General features: G+C 41.3%; 1 protein-coding gene across 1 annotated transcript in view; it reads right to left on the bottom strand.

Moving 5' to 3' along the window:
* Positions 1–420: 420 nt before the first annotated feature.
* The window catches only part of SPAAR (small regulatory polypeptide of amino acid response), a 48,013-nt gene continuing 31,333 nt past the window's right edge, over positions 421–17,100 (bottom strand). The window contains exon 3 of the transcript XR_006549990.2: positions 421–829. The gene's annotated coding sequence lies outside the window, so the exon portion shown is untranslated. The remainder of the gene's footprint in view (positions 830–17,100) is intronic.

The following is a 17,100-nucleotide window of genomic DNA, read 5'->3' as shown; positions in this document are numbered from 1 at the left end:
TAAGGAGATCCTGGAGACAAGCATCAGGGTGTTGGGGCAGAAAGAGAGGGAACTCCGTGGTTGTCTTAAGAGAGTCAGGCTGGGCGATTCTTGGACCACACAGGGGCAGGGCTATGGCTTCCATGTCAGGGTCTCTGCAAGAGCCCAAGGGAGCCCAGGGGTCTTTCTGGCCCAGAGCAGAGAATGCCCCAGGTTTTACTCACCTCAGCAGGGGTGAGTAATAGGGGCCTATTAAAGTACTCACAGTGGCCAGTGTCTCACACTCTAATACACACATGAGGACTACAGTGTCTGCCCCACTCCCAGGATGTGGCTGCCTAAAGAGTGCCAGCAGCAGGGCACCCAGCAAGCAGACAGAGGCGCACACAGAACCTAGAGAAACAAGTCTCCTGATGTAAGTGAACTGCCGGAGGAACAAAAACATTCCAAGAGCACTCTAGGGGGTCAACTCCAGCACAAAAAGTCTTTCTGATAAGATGGCAGATTGAACACTTGTAACATGGTGAAGTTAGAGAAGGAAAAACACGATATGATGCAATTTGAGGAGAATGCAAGGTCAAAGGAAGGTTTGGAGGGGAAGGAAGAGGGAGGTGCTGAATAAGAAAGACTTAAAAATGTTCAGAGTAGGAAATGCCAGGATTTGAATCCAACTTTGTCTAACTCCAAAGTCCATGCCTTTTGGCTCCAGCAGCACTTACCAAGGCCAGCATAGACCCTGCTAGTGTTCAAGAGGTTTCAGGGAAACGAGGGGTGAGCAAGCAGGTACCCGTGAATTATCCTGGTCTTTCTCCCAGAAGGGGAAACACACACTCATATCTCTCAAGGCTGGCTGAAAGAAAATAGGAGAGATTTTAGGCCCAGAACCCTGGCAAAAAGACTAGGTGTGGCAGTTTTGGGTCTATACCACACTTCATAAAGACTCAGCTCACTGTTACCAAGTATGAGACCCCTGTAAAGAGATTTGAGTTGCTGCCACTCCCTGATCTCTCCCTTCTCAGCCACACACTTACCCCAACAATGACAGGTCAGTAATAACTTGCTGCCATTATGGCTTTGAAGGTTATACCACTTTACAGACAGTGACTCCTTGAATTTTAAAAAAAAAAAAATTTTTTTTTTTTTTTTTTTTTTCAGAATAACCATGTTTTTACCCAGAGAAGTATACTACAGGAAGTAATATTTTGAGGTTTTGGTTTCAGGCAAAGATACTTGCCATCAAGTGTCATCAACTTATTATTACTGTGATGAGTAACTTATAACTCAGCACAGCGGTATCTAGCTGGAGAGTATCAGATGGAACAGCTAGCAACTTCCTGACACATAGGGGTGAACCCGAAATGTATCGCTAAGTGAGACCAATGAAGAAGCAGTACCTCCTGCGACTCCAATGGGCTGGGCACATGCATTGTTCTTTTTGTTTTGAAGCGCTGGTGTATTTATTTTTATTTTGCCCTAGACATATATTTTGTGATATGACTTTATAGTGCAGTTTGAATGCACGATTACTATGAACTTCCAAAATGTTGAAATATTGTTGAATAGGGCAGGAAGAAGACTGCACCTTCCAAAGAATCCCTTCTCACCCCAGCCCCACCACCATCAAGTCTTTCTTCCTCCCTTGGAAAGTACTGTAAACTTCATTATACTACCTTTTACATATAAACTCTATTTATTTCTTTCTAACTGCTGTTTTTGCATAAAACTGCTTTCACTGTTAAACTAATATATTCTTCTATCTGTGAATATTGTTAGGGTATTCTGGGTCAGGATGAAACATATCCTAATTTTTCATATTAAAATGAATAGATGGAGAAGAAAATGGCAACCCACTCCAGTATTCTTGCCTGGGAAATCCTATGGACAAAGGAGCCTGGTGGACTATAGTCCATGGGGCCACAAAAGAGTTGGGCATGACTTAGTGGCTAAACAAGTCAAAGTAACAACAACAACAATAGAATAATATCAATAGAAAAAAATTCTATCTATTGGCCTTTTTCCCTTAGCAGTGTTTTTCAGAAACAAATTGACATCTTTAAGCAAAGGATAGGTATATATTTTACATCAGCAATGCTTTCTGAAAAATAAAACTATAGTCATATTACTTCACAGAGCCCATGACTATTCTCTTCAGAACCAACTGAAGCAGCCAGAAAATTTAAGTTCTTGAGACATTCACTGGACCCGTCCCTGTTCTTAACCTGTTGGGTTTGTTATCTTAAGGACCAAGGTTTGGCCTCTTACCCCTGAGAGGAAATGGCTAGAGACCTGCTGACTAAGGCCCATGAAGAATCAAGTGAACATCAAGATAAGGTTTTGTATCAATGAGGATTCAGTTCAGTTCAGTTCAGTTGCTCAGTTGTGTCCGACTCTTTGCGACCTCATGAATCGCAGCACACCAGGCCTCCCTGTCCATCACCAACTCCTAGAGTTCACCCAGACTCACGTTCATCGAGTCAGTGATGCCATCCAGCCATCTCATCCTCTGTCGTCCCCCTCTCCTCCTGCCCCCAATCCCTCCCAGCATCAGAGTCTTTTCCAATGAGTCAACTCTTTGCATGAGGTGGCCAAAGTACTGGAGTTTCAGCTTTAGCATCATTCCTTCCAAAGAAATCCCAGGGCTGATCTCCTTCAGAATGGACTGGTTGGATCTCCTTGCAGTCCAAGGGACTCTCAAGAGTCTACTCCACACCACAGTTCAAAAGCATCAATTCTTCGGTGCTCAGCCTTCTTCACAGTCCAACTCTCACATCCATACATGACCACTGGAAAAACCATAGCCTTGACTAGACGGACCTTTGTTGGCAAAGTAATGTCTCTGCTTTTGAATATGCTATCTAGGTTGGTTATAACTTTCCTTCCAAGGAGTAAGCGTCTTTTAATTTCATGGCTGCAGTCACCATCTGCAGTGATTTTGGAGCCCCCAAAAATAAAGTCTGACACTGTTTCCACTGTTTCCCCGTCTATTTCCCATGAAGTGATGGGACCAGATGCCATGATCTTAGTTTTCTGAATGTTGAGCTTTAAACCAACTTTTTCACTCTCCCCTTTCACTTTCATCAAGAGGCTCTTTAGTTTCTCTTCACTCTCTGCCATAGGGTGGTGTCTCTGCATATCCGAGGCTATTGATCAATGAGGATTAGGTTTAATCAAATACAGCAGAGCACCACATTAGCACTGCTTACACAAGGCAGCAGTGCCTTTCCGTCCTGTGAAAAGACCTGCAGGGCAGGTAACCCAGGGAAGTTGTGGGATCTCTATTCCTCAAAGATTCCAGGGACTTGACCTCCTTATAGTTTACTGCTTTCCTATCCCAATGGTGTTGTCCTCATAGTCCAAGAAGGCAGCTCAAGCTCCAGCTGTCACACCACACCACACAGTGGTGGGACGGAAAGAATGACAAAGAAGAAGGGAGGGTGATGGTTAATTTTTTGTGTCAACTTGACTGGCCCTGGAATGCTCAAATTAAATACTGTTTCTATATGTGTCTGTGAGAGTGTTTCCCAATGAGATTAGCATTTCAGTTTGTGAACTTGATAAAGCAGACCACCCTTCCCAATGAGGGTCAGCATCATTGACTATGTTGAGGGCATGAATAGAACAGAAGATGGAGGAAGGAGGAATTCACTGAGATGTCTCATCTCATCTCCTGCCTCAAACTGGGATTTTTGGTATCAGTTTCCCTGGATCTCAGGTCTTTGGACACAGACCGAGTCTCCAAGATCTGCATACAGCACATTGTGGGACTTCCCAGACTCCATACTTGTGTAAGCCAATTCCTCATAATAAATTCTGCTTCTCTGGAGAATTCTGAATAATACAGGGTGCAAGGGCTTATGCCCACTGTCCTATAAGAAACGTTTCTAGGGCTTCCCTGGTGGCTCAGTAGTAAAGAATCCGCCTGCCAGTGTGGGAGACAGGGGTTCAATCCCTGGTCTGGGAAGATCCCACATGCCTTGGAGCAACTAAGCCCGTGCACCACAACTATTAAGCCTGTGCTTTAGAGCCCAGGAGCCACAACTACTGAAGCCCGTGCACCCCAGAATCCATGCTCTGCAACAAAAGACACCACCGCACTGAGAAGCCTGCATACCACAGTTAAAGACTAGCTCCTCCCGCTCTCTGAAACTAGAGAAAAGACCACACAGCAACCTAGACCCAGCACAGCCAGACATAAATAAATAAAATTATATTAAAAAAGAAAGGTCTCTAGAGACTGTCATGCTTCAATTCTATTTGCAACCCATTAACCATAACTTAGTCATGTGGCTGTAGTTAACTGCAGGAGATGCTGAGAAATACATCCTCAATTCTGGGCAAACATCTGACCTAGTTAAAAATGGGGGATTCTTTGATTTTTGAAAGAAGGAATGTCATTGTTGTTGTTCGGTCATTAAGTCATGTCTGACTCTTTGTGACCCCATGGGCTACAGCACACCAGGTTCCTCTGTCCTCCACTATCTCCCAGAGTTTGCTCAAATTCACGTCCATTAAGCTGATGATGCTAATCATCTTATCCTCTGCTGCCCCTTTCTCCTCCTACCTTCAATCTTTCCCAGCATCAGGGTCTTTTCCAATAAGTCAGCTCTCCACATCAGATGGCCAAAGTACTGGAGCTTCAGCATCAGTCTTTCCAATGAATATTCAGGGTTGGTTTCCTTCAGGATCGACTGGTTTGATCTCTGTGTAGTCCAAAGGACTCTGAAGAGTCTTCTCTAGCACCACAATTCAAAAGCATCAGTTCTTCAGTGCTCAGCCTTCTTTATGGCCCAACTCTCACATCCATACATGAGTACAGGAGAAGCCATAGCTTTAACTGCAGGGACTTTTGTCTGCAAAGTAACGTCTCTGATTTTTATTAATAATACGCTGTCTAGGTTTATCATGGAGAAGGCAATGGCAACCCATTCCAGTATTCTTGCCTGGAAAATCCCATGGGCTGAGGAGCCTGGTAGGCTGCAGTCCATAGGGTCGCGAAGAGTCGGACACGACTGAGCGACTTCACTTTCACTTTTCACTTTCATGCATTGGAGAAGGAAATGGCAACCCACTCCAGTACTCTTGCCTGGAGAATCCCAGGGACATAGGAGCCTAGTGGGCTGCCGTCTATGGGGTCACACAGAGTCGGACACGACTGAAGCGACTTAGCAGCAGCAGCAGCAGCAGGTTTATGATAGCTTTCCTTCCAAGGAGCAAACATCTTTTGCTTTTTATGGCTGCAGTTACCATCCACGGTGATTTTGGAACCCCTCAAAAATAAAAATCTGTTACTACTTCCACTTTTTCTCCTTCTAAACAGTTTTGACCACAAAGTCCTCATAATTCTAATTCTGCACTGTATTGTTTTAAACGTAAAAGCTGCCATTTACTCCCAGAAAGCTCTTTGTCAATCGAAACTTAGTTGCATTGGGAAAAAAATAAGAGTTAACAAAATAGTTTCTTAAAAATTAAATCTCCATATGTATCTGTTTCCCAGCCTGTCTCACAATCATCAGGACAATGCCAGATCATGATAAATTAGCTATTATACGTCTTTGAACTATGGGCAATACACATCAAGTTTAGCTAATATGGCATTACAAATTTCTTCATCAAGTGATCAACACATTCTTCACTTTTAATTCTCACTCAGTTTCATCAGAGATGGACCTGGGAAGCATAATTATGATTTGGATTATGTGTACATCTAAAATAATAAATAATATATTCGGATGTGGAGTCAGGTCCTTTGAGTGGATCCAGATAATTAAAATGTCTTTTACCTTTTGGGACATGCTCCCAACAAGTATGATAGTAAAGCTTCACTTTGTGTTTCTTGGAGAATATGAAATGTATTTATAATAGTTATCACAATTCTCTCTCCCAGCATCTAGGCTGCCTAAGAGCTCATCGTGTGTTGGACCACATCAAGCATACAGCCAGATGATCTACAGTCTTATAACAAAGGCAGCATGCTCGCTTCATACCCTTTTTTGTAAACTAGAGATCAACAGCCACGACAGACATATATATATTTATGTTTCAATTTGGGTCCAAAAGGACCATCATGGAATTCCTGTATTATTAATCCCCCAAAGAAATTCCAGTGAGAAAAATCATGCAGGTACCAGTGGAAGGACACTGGCTGCTATGATACAGACAGGGACACAGAGCGAACTCACTATAGCTGAAACCATAAGGATTCTCAGAAAAACCCACACACAACTAAGAATTGCCTTTCCTCATAACTCTGTCAGCCCTTTTCAAGGACAAATTTCCTTCCTTGGAGCCATTCTGTTTACTCCAAAACAAAGATCATCTGCAGGTTTTGTTTTTATAAACCTCACCTTCATCTCTGTCCAAGGAAACAATCTATGCAAAGTTTCCCTTCTCCCTATACTGCACTCTAACTGTCTCTGCATACACTCTGATTCTCTAATAATATTCCTAGTGTAAGAGCATAAAGGCCACTTTAGAACAGAATTGATTCTCCCACTAATGAAACACTTCACTGTTCTACTTCACCGACTCTTGCAAACAGTCCTCAAAGTGCACAACTGAATGTTCTGGCAGAAAATCCCCAGTCGCAAGAGGTAGCTGGGCCTAATGATATAATCGAACCAATTTCACCAAACTCAAGGGCATACAAGGAGGCTGCAGGGACCACAGAGAGGTGTCTGAGGCTGGTTCACCATCCATTTGAAAATACTGAGAACTGATAAAATTTTGACCCATCCACAGGTGTTAAATGACTATAGTTACAACCCATAGATCTTGCTAAAGGCTCCTACTCTACCCAGATTTACAGTCCAGATTTAGTTTAGCCTATAACTCTAAAGGGTCTCACTAGTTTCTCACAAATTCTCACCTCTAAGGGAACACAAAGTTCTCACCAGAAGTCTTAGGTGACTTCATCTTCCTAGACTACAAGGGGGCAGTACTTGGGGGCCAACTTCTGATCCTGCTGGTTAATCACAGGCTTCAGCATCTGAGTAACATGGACTTGGAAAGTACCAAGCCCTTCAAAACCTGTCTGAGGTTGCCCACACTGGGATCTGACCTGTCAGATAGGAAGATGCTGTATTTTGACTGTAGGTGTAAAGAAATGGCCCTTGGCCTACATGCATCTGGAAAGGATGCCCACGAGACTTCATGGGTATTTCTGTCACGTTGCTCCAGGTGATCCAGGAACCCACTTCTTTCTTTTTGCTCCACTCTCCCCTGTGTTGTTATCGTCACCCAACTGATCAAAGCTGGTTTATCTCTTCAATTCAAACGTTCCAGCCAAAATAAACGGGGACAGAGAGGGCATGGACAGTTTCTTTCTCAAGGACTTGACCTGGAACTTGAAAACATTTCCGCTCAATCGCACGTGGCCACCCAGATACAAAGAATGGTAGGAAATAGAGCGTCCAGCCAGGAAGTCAGAGCTTAGTTAAAATTTAGGAGTTTCTATTTATTGAAAGGGGAAATGAAAAATGTATATTGAAAGATTATTGGTCTCTGCTGCAATGACATTTATTTAATGACTGCAAGAGCATGACTAGTGGTTGACTAGATGACTGGGAATGCTGCTGATAAGCTACTAAGTCGCTTCAGTTGTGTCCGACTCTGTGCGACCCCGTAAACAGTAGCCCACCAGGCTCCCCCATCCCTGGGATTCTCCAGGCAAGAACACTGAAGTGGGTTGCCATTTCCTTCTCCAATGCATGAAAGTGAAAAGTGAAAGTGAAGTCGCTCAGTTGTGTCCGACTCTTAGTGACCCCATGGACTGCAGCCTATCAGGCTCCTCTGTCTATGGGATTTTCCAGGCAAGAGTACTGGAGTGGGGTGCCATCGCCTTCTCCGGACTGGGAATGCTAGGGGAAGGAATTTGATCACTTTGAGGGGAATTGGTTACTTTAGGGGGAGTTATTAGCTTTAGGCCTAATTAGGCTTGAGGAAAAGAAGACTATTGAGTATGTCTGGATTGACAGTGACTGTATTTGGTGAGACTGAATTAGTTGATTAGATAAGAATTTTGATAAGATATGTAACTCCCAGTTTAATACCAAAATGCAAAGTTATATTTGGTCATTGTGAGAAGTAATCTTTTTGGTTTGCCAAATTTTAAAACTCTGAAGTGAAAATTGGTTATACTTATTCAAAAAATAAAAGTATTCAATTCTCTGTCCTGCTTTTCCTTGTGCATTGGACATTAGTGTCAACACTCATTCCATCTGAGGTCCATTTGGTCTCTTAAAAGCTAGCCACAAATAGCTCTCAATAGCTCCTCTGGGCAGACACCAAAGAAGTAAATCTGATTCTAAGTAAAAATCTAGTAGCTTGCGAATATTTTCACCAGTTAGGAATTATAGGAATTTAGCCATAGAATTTGAAAATAAATTGAAGTCTCTTTTTAGCCATTTTTTGTTTTTAGTAGAGACCAAGATCCCATTCATTGCAAAATGTTTTCCTAGACATGAATGCCTGTGTTTGATCCAGGAATAATAAATGATTTACTGTTACCCAGCAGCAAGGTGGGGTGGGATTCCTGGCACCTTTTTTTTTAAGCAAAGGAAAAAACAACTGAGCAGAAATTTGCTCTTTCAACAGCTTTTCGTGGAAATGTAGAGAGACTAGGGGACTTTTTAAATCCCTTATTGCAACATTTACAAATATGGTTACACAAAGCCAGCAGGAATGCTGTTTTAAGTCACTACAACTTATCTGACCCTGACTTTGCCATTAGGGGCATTAACTCACAAGACATCTTCAGCTTTTTAACTTTATCTTAACGAGTTCTGAGTTCAAATGTTTTCTTTTTTAAATATAAATATTTGCTTTTGTGAAAACTAATTTGAAATTCTTGAGTGTTGCCTTGAGTACGCACAGAAAATATCAGTTTTGGTGGGAGTTGCTGGGAAATCCAGTGTTGGAATTTAAACCAGCTAATGTGTTGTAAGTCATTATCTCTCGTTGTAAAATTATTCACAATATAGAAGAAAACTTAAACTTCTTTTTAACCAAAATCTTGATGCCAGGCATCACAAAAGAAAAGTTCATCTCATTTAAAAAGTGCTCTAAACCAGCAATTCTCCAACATTTTGTCTGGAAGGTTAGCAGAAATTAAGACTAATAATAGCGTTAGATATTGATGTGGATAGAGCGAAATAAATACTCATATTCTATTGGTGCTAATGTAAATTAAATCAATTTTTTTATATAAAGCTATAGTATTAGGTAGACAGGAGAACAAGAAGAAAGAATAAAGAAACGAAAATTCAACCATCCTCCAAGGAAGAAAACCTTGAGAGGCCTAAAGGTTAAACACCCTGTTTCACTGGTGGAGTGCTTACCCACTGATGCCAGTTACCAGATTTAGCAAATAAAAGTACAGAATGAAAGTCAAAGTCACTCAGTCATGTCAGACTCTTTGTGACCCCATGGACTATACAATCCATGGAATTTTCCAGGCCAGAATACTGGAGTGGGTAGTCTTTCCCTTCTCCAGGGGATTTTCCCAACCCAAGGATCAAACCCAGGTCTCCTGCGTTGCAGGCGGATTCCTTACCAGTTAAGCCACAAGGGAAACCCAAGAGTACTGGACTGGGTAGCCTATCCCTTCTCCAGGGGGTCTTACAAGACCCGGGAATCCAACCTGGGTCTCCTGCATTGTAGGCAGATTCTTTACAACTGAGCTATCAGGGAAGCCCAAAGGTACAGAATGGTCAATTGAATTTGAATTTCAGATAAACAATGAATACATTTTTTAGTGTAAAAATGTCAACATACCCTGGACTGCGTTTGGTGTGTCCACTAGAATCACCTTTGCCGCAAGCGTTACCCCCACCTCCCGCATTGGCCGAAAGGCAGTTTGGCAGTAAAAGATAAAATAACGAAAAATAAAAGGGGAACGAACATTTAAAAGGACATAATGAAACATGAGGAATGAATAGCAAAATTAAAAGGACTTTATTACAAAATATTTGAATACATTTAAAATGTGTGTCGATTTCATGGCAATAATGCTCAAATAACTGATTTTATTCGTGCATCATACCTAAGCACTTGTCCTCGGAATCTTTCGTTCATAGTGTTTTATAGCACCCCCTACCCCCCACCCCCTGCCGCGGCGCCCATCTCCCTTTGTTTTGCTTGTTGATTCCTCTTCTTGTTCAACATCATGCTTTTAATTTTTTGCTAAGATTTCTTCTTTTGTTAAGAGAAGGTCAGTTCCGAGAAACAGACTCACGGATAGAAAACAGACTTGTGGTTGTCAAGGGTATAGAGAGGGTTGGATTAGAAATTTGGGATTAGCAGATGCAAACTATTATATATACAATAGATGAACAATAAGGTCCTACGTATAGCCCAGCGAACTATATTCTAATATCTTATAATAAACCATAGTGGAAAAGATTAGGAATATTTATCTATACACGTATCTGAATCACTTCACTGTACACTGGAAGCTAAGATAACATTGTAAATCAACTATACTTCAATAAAAATAAATTTAAAAGAGAGGTATCAGTTTGCAAATACTATGAGGCATATTTGTAAACAAGCTTTGTATTGCATTATGAAAGCCTCTCCATTGTTGTTTGTTCTTGGCACGTTGTCACATCTGTTGATAGACCTTCCAAAGTTCTGTGGGAAATGTGGGTTCAACTCTCTGCCTTTAAGGCTGTCCCAGGCCTCTTTCCCTGCCATCCCAGTATGTTTCAAAACAGGAAGCCGACTATGGCCGCAGATCATCCTCATCTGTCAGCTCCACAAAGCCATCAATAATGTCACTGACTGGAATGCTAACACATTTCAACCAGTTAAACCAAAAACTGTCAACCCATTATTTCCTCTTTCATGCAAAATTGCTTTAGAGCCAGTTATGTGGCAAAAATATCGCAGTGAAAATGCTTGCAGCAAAGATATCTACAGCAGAAATGCTTAACGAAAAAGAATCTTTGGGACATACTTAAACTTTGGAAAGTATTCACTGTTTATCTGAAATTGCAATTTTACCAGCAACCTATGTTTTATCTAGCAGCCCAAATTTAATATAAAACCCTGAGAAGAAAGGAAAGATTAACCTTGGATTGTGGTTAAAAACCCTGCCTTAGGTCTCCTCTTTTATGTTGTCCCTTCCTCCAGGGACTATTCCTGCCAACTGTTTATCACAGGAGTTGCTCAGCTAGTCCCTTCATTTTACCCTTATCCTTGAGTCTGTCTTACAAATAGCCTCCAATAGCGGCCATTCATTTCTCTTTTTTTCTTTTTAATTCATAAGTCTTTTCAGTTTCAAGTTGCAGTTAACAGAACCAGGTACATTCCAGAGTCTATCCTCTTACCTGCTTCAAAACTAGAAACTACTAAATTGCCCTAGGGAAGGGTATAAGAGGCCAAATGCAAATTGGAGAGCACAAATAAATAAAAGGTTAAGTTTGGGGGGGTGGGTGCTCAACTGCAAAGACACAATTGTTTCACTACTCTCTGTGCTATTGGAAGAAAGCAAACATCCTGGAACAGACAGGCCAGGAAAAGATTCTTTCAAGTACCTGTACATGAGGTTTACCTGGAGCCTGATTAGTTCAAATCCCACTTGTCTTGATTTAGAACTAAATCCCCTCTACTATCATCCAGATCTTTAGAGGCCTAAAATGACCAGTTACAAATATAAGAAAATATAATCAACTGAAACATTTTCAATTACACAGAAATTGGATACTGACTTGATATGTGATTATTTAAGGAATCATTGTTCAATGTTTCAGGATATGATAATGGTGTTGTGGTTACATTTTTAGTAAAAGTTCTTATCCTTTATATACATCCTCGAATGTTTGCAGATTAAGTGATATTTCTGGAATTAGCTTCCAAAGGTAGGATGTGGACTGGAAATATAAATGGAATAAACAAGCTTATTGAAGCTGGATAATGGGCAACTGGGAGCACAATATACTATTCTCTGTGCTTTTACATATGTTTGAAATTGGCCATAGTAGAATTTTTAAAATAAAAATGATCCATCCAACAGAATATTATTCTTAAAAAGGAAAAAAATCCTGATGCATGCTGCAACACTGATGACCCCTGAAGACATCCTAAGTGAAATAAGCCAGTCACCAAAAGACACATAGTGTATGGTTCCACTTACATGAGGCACTTAGAGAACTGAAATTCATAGAGACAGCAAGTAGAGTGGTGGTTGCCAGGGACTGGGGGATAGGGATGGGAACGTAGTGGTTAACTGGTACAGAGTTACAGTTTGGGAAAATGCAAACAGTTCTAGGGGTGGATAGTAATCATGGTTTCAGGCCAATGGGAAGGTACTTAATGCTACCGAACTGTACACTTTGAAATCATAAAAATTATGTTGTGTATATTTTACTATGGTAAAAAAAAAAAAATCAGTGTAGTTTCATAAGTGAAAATTGAGACTTTCATAATAGTGCAAATAAAAATGGAAAATAACATTAAAATATAAATAAGGGAATTAGAAACTAACTTTTATTCTTGAAGAATAAACACACCTTCTTTTCAAGATGGAAGAAAAAAATCTATCCTTTTAGTCTCCTCAGATAGCAAATTTAGATTTCCTTTTATCTTTGGATTTACAAAATAAAAATAACAAATCAATAAAAATTATCATAGAAAACAAGCCTTGCCATGAGATAGCTTTTACCCAAACAGTTAAGTAGGACAATTTCCATAAGCCTCTATGTCATCACCTTCCCTAAGATCCAGACCATAAACATCAGGTGAGAGCCATTCCATATGGCTGAAATCCCTGTGCTGGGCACCCTCCACCCACACTCCAATTGCTCTTCCACAGTCATCCTCCATCCTACTGCTCATTACCTAGAATTCCAAACCCTTTGGCCAAATCTCAGGAGCTTTTCAACGCTGAAAAAAAAGCAGATAAAATGATAAAGCAGCAATTCATTAGGAATTGAATATCCCATTATGATCTAGGATGGAGGTTGCAATTTTGTTCATAAGATTAAACATCTCCTCCTTGCCTTCACTGGTTTTCATATTCTATTGCCTTTAAAGATAACTGCCAATACTCAATTACCTCTAAAATGTCAGCCCCCATGGAAATAATCTAATTCTTGCAGTGTTCCCTAGGTACCAATCCCACCACATGTGTCTCTAATCCAAAGCAAGCACCATGGGCTTAGAGCTGAGGACTTTATGGGTCCTCTGGCTGGGGTCTTCCAGGATGCCAGCCCTCCAGGGAACTCATCCTTATATAGTGACCTGGCCACCTCCTCCACATCAAGCAAACAGCCTGAGTGACAAGCAGCACTGCAGTGAATGTAGCAAGGAAGACCCTGCCTCTGTGGAGCTAGAGCGAAGGGGAGAAGATGAACATTGAAGGAGTCAGTGTAAGCATGGTGAGTGCCACGAAGGATGGTAATCCAGGACAGGCTGCCTAACCTGGCCTGGGGTGAGAGTGAACAGGGAAGACTCCTCTGGCAAGAGACAGGATGAAGGAATCGAAGTTATAGCTCCTCCTGTAAAAGAACCTCCCAATGGGATGCCCTGACTTAGGAGGTATGTAGACAGCAGAACTTGAGTGGAAGATGCTGTGGAGAACAGCCCCCACCCTGGATGGGCTGGAAACAGGTGAAGTAACATTGTCATAAAGAGCACAGGCTATAGAGACAAACAGCCCTGGGTTCTGTCTTCAGCTCTATCACTTAACTGCAGAAATGAATGCAAGTTGCTTCACCACCATGTAGCTGATATTCCCTTAGTATATCATGTATGTATTATTATGCCACAAAGTCTCTGTCTCTTTCTATGCTTCATCTTGAGTTGCAAAAGGTGAACTCCTGTTATCCCAGCTTGGTGTGGTGAGTCTAACTCATGCCAAAAGGGAGACTTGGTGTGTGATGAGCCCTACTAAAGGAGTAAGGAGAGGGGAAATCCTGCCACATAAAAATGGAGTTAATGCCAACTGCACAGGTAGGACAGATAGAAGGTGCACAATAAATATTTGTTGGGTGGAACTGATGAACAAAATTAGTAAAAAGGCACCAAGCTCAGTGCCTGAGGAATTGTGAATTTTCAATAACTACAACTATACAATAAGTATTAGTATCAGATATGTGCTGAGATCTCTCCCATCTAACTACCAAAGCTCTAAGGCATGAATAGTCAGGATTGGGCCCACACCCAGCGGACAACGGAGCCCACTTCCTTGGGGCACAAAACAGGGTACCCAGAGGAGATGCTGTGCTCATGAAACCTGTCCCTCTTCAGTTACCTTCTCCCACTAACTCTGCACTCGTGAGAAGGCAGGACATCTTCCCTAGAGCCTTGGGGTTCCCATCTCATATTCCAGACTTTGAATTGCCTTTGGAATCAGCCCCTCTGCTGGCAGTTATATCTTAGTTATATCTTCACATTCACTCCAAGAGGGAGACAGGCTGAATTCTTACCCACATTCTGAAGGTAAGAAACCTGAGGCTCAGAGGAAGGCTCCCTGCTCAAAAGGTGAGCTCAGAGGTGACCCAAATCCTTAGCTCTGATCCTCAGGCCAAAGTTAGTTCTTTCCATTTATCCTATTTCTTTTTCATTATTTTCAATCCAGATGATGATTTTTTTTTTCAGAGCACAAAATGACATGTGGCCTTTGTAGCAAGTTTAGGTGAAATCAAATCAGTATAAGAAGGAATTTGATCTCCTTATAGTTAACTGTTCTAAAAAGTTGGAAATAATTTCCTTCTGTTCAGTCATTCTTACACATAAATATTTTTATGATTGAGATTATATTGTATGTACACATTTGTCTCTTACAATTCACTGAATTTTATATCAAAACCCTCTCCTATGTTACCGCAAATGCTTTGTTGACATGTTTAAATATGAGTAATTGTCCATTTTCTGTTTCCATGAATATACCACAGTTATCGAGGATGACATTTATTGGTAGATAATTACTTTGCTAACAATGTTTCTCTTGTAAATAACTCAAAGATGAAAATCTTTGTTGAGGAAACTTGATCCACTTTTTTTTTTTTTTTTTTAAATTTTATTTTATTTTTAAACTTTACATAACTGTATTAGATTTGCCAAATATCAAAATGAATCCGCCACAGGTATACATGTGTTCCCCATCCTGAACCCTCCTCCCTCCTCCCTCCCCATTCCATCCCTCTGGGTCGTCCCAGTGCACCAGCCCCAAGCCTCCAGTATCGTGCATCGAACTTGATCCACTTTTTTTAAAAGAATTTTTTTGGCTGCAATGCAGGGCATGGGGGATCTAGCTCCTGACCAGGGAGCGAATCTGCGTCCCCTCTATTGGCAGCACAAAGTCTTAACCACTGGACCACCTGGAAAGTCCCTTGATCCACTTTTTTTAATGATTTCCTTAGGACTGAGTTCTAGAAGGGGACTGCTGGCTGGTTCAGCCTCTATCATCTGATATCTGACGCTGTCACCAGCAGGAGGTGCTGAAGGAAAGCCCTCTCCAGTTGATACAACTGTCATTCAGAAGCGAAGTAACTTCTGCTGCTACTGCTAAGTCACTTCAGTCGTGTCCGACTCTGTGCAACCCCATAGACGGCAGCCTACCAGGCTCCCCCATCCCTAGGATTCTCCAGGCAAGAACACTGGAGTGGGTTGCCATTTCCTTCTCCAATGCATGAAAGTAAAAAGTGAAAGTGAAGTCGCTCAGTCGTGTCCAACTCTTTGCGACCCCATGGACTGCAGCCTACCAGGCTCCTCTGTCCATGGGATTTTCCAGGCAAGAGTACTGGAGTGGGGTGCCATTGCCTTTTCCAAAATAACTTCTAAATGAGTAAAATTCAGCAGAAAAGTGTAATCTTTAGCTTTTCAAAATATGCTTTGTATGTCTTGAAACATGTTTGTTTTATATCTGACAGCTTCACAGGATCTTTTTAGGAATGTCTGTAATCTTTGTAGCAACCAGACTCCTGGAAGGCATAGAATGTGCTTTATTGCTCCCACAGATGAGAGTGTTTATTACTAACACAGGGCACAGTAGAGCACTTAATACATAGTAGGGCTCAATAAATGTTTGTTGAATGAATGAATGAATGAGGTAGAAAGCTTTCAGTGTGAAGAACATGTTTTAGATTCACTTTGACTTATTACAGAGAAAGACAAAGGAAAGGTCATTCTCTGCAACTTGAAGTACCATTGAGAGGGAATGAACTATAAGGACTTCATAAAGTGTAAATCACCAAACAAATGGAGATCATGATCACTAATGTGACGTCATGCTAGATGCTGTGTGCTCTGTAAAATGGGCAGGACATAGTCCCTGCTCATGTGAATAAAGTCATCAGCCAGTTGAGATTCTCACAGAAAGCTCTTGACCAAGAGGAACACTTTATTGCAGGTACACCAAACTTATGAGGATACTGGAGACCTTTATTTAGAGAAAGCATTTAAGGTAGTAACCATTTCCGTTTTTAGAACTTTGAAAGTTAATTTTGTTTTCAAACACTAATAAAAATTAGTGTTTATTAAAACATTGCTTTACATGGAAAAAATGAATACTTTGTCAATAAAGTTGCTCAGTTGTGTCAGACTCTTTGTGACCCCATGGACTGTAGTCTGCCAGGCTTCTCCATCCATGGAATTCTCCAGGCAAGAATACTAGGATGGGTAACCATTCTCTTTTCCAGGGGCAACCCAGGGATCGAACATGGGTCTCCTGCATTGCAGGCAGATTCTTCACTGTTTGAGCCAACAGGGAAGCCCCAGTAAAGTTTAATTTACTGACTCAGCAGTGGCCACAGGACTGGAGAAGGTCAGTTTTCATTCCAATGCCAAAGAATGCTCAAACTACCTCACAATTACACGCATCTCACACACTAGTAAAGTAATGCTCAAAATTCTCCAATCCAGGCTTCAACAGTACACGAACCATGAACTTCCAGATGTTCAAGCTGGATTTAGAAAAGGCAGAGGAACCAGAGATCAAATTGCCAAAGTCCGCTGGATCATTGAAAAAGCATGAGAGTTCCAGAAAAACATCTACTTCTGCTTTATTGACTATGCCAAAGCCTTTGACTGTGTGGATCACAACAAACTGTGGAAAATTCTTAAGGAGCTGGGAATACCAGACCACCTGACCTTCCTCTTGAGAAATCTGTATGCAGGTCA

Source organism: Bubalus bubalis, chromosome 3, assembly GCF_019923935.1.
Source record: "Bubalus bubalis isolate 160015118507 breed Murrah chromosome 3, NDDB_SH_1, whole genome shotgun sequence".
Taxonomy (NCBI): Eukaryota; Metazoa; Chordata; class Mammalia; order Artiodactyla; family Bovidae; genus Bubalus; species Bubalus bubalis.
This window is presented reverse-complemented; position numbering and strand designations above follow the sequence as displayed.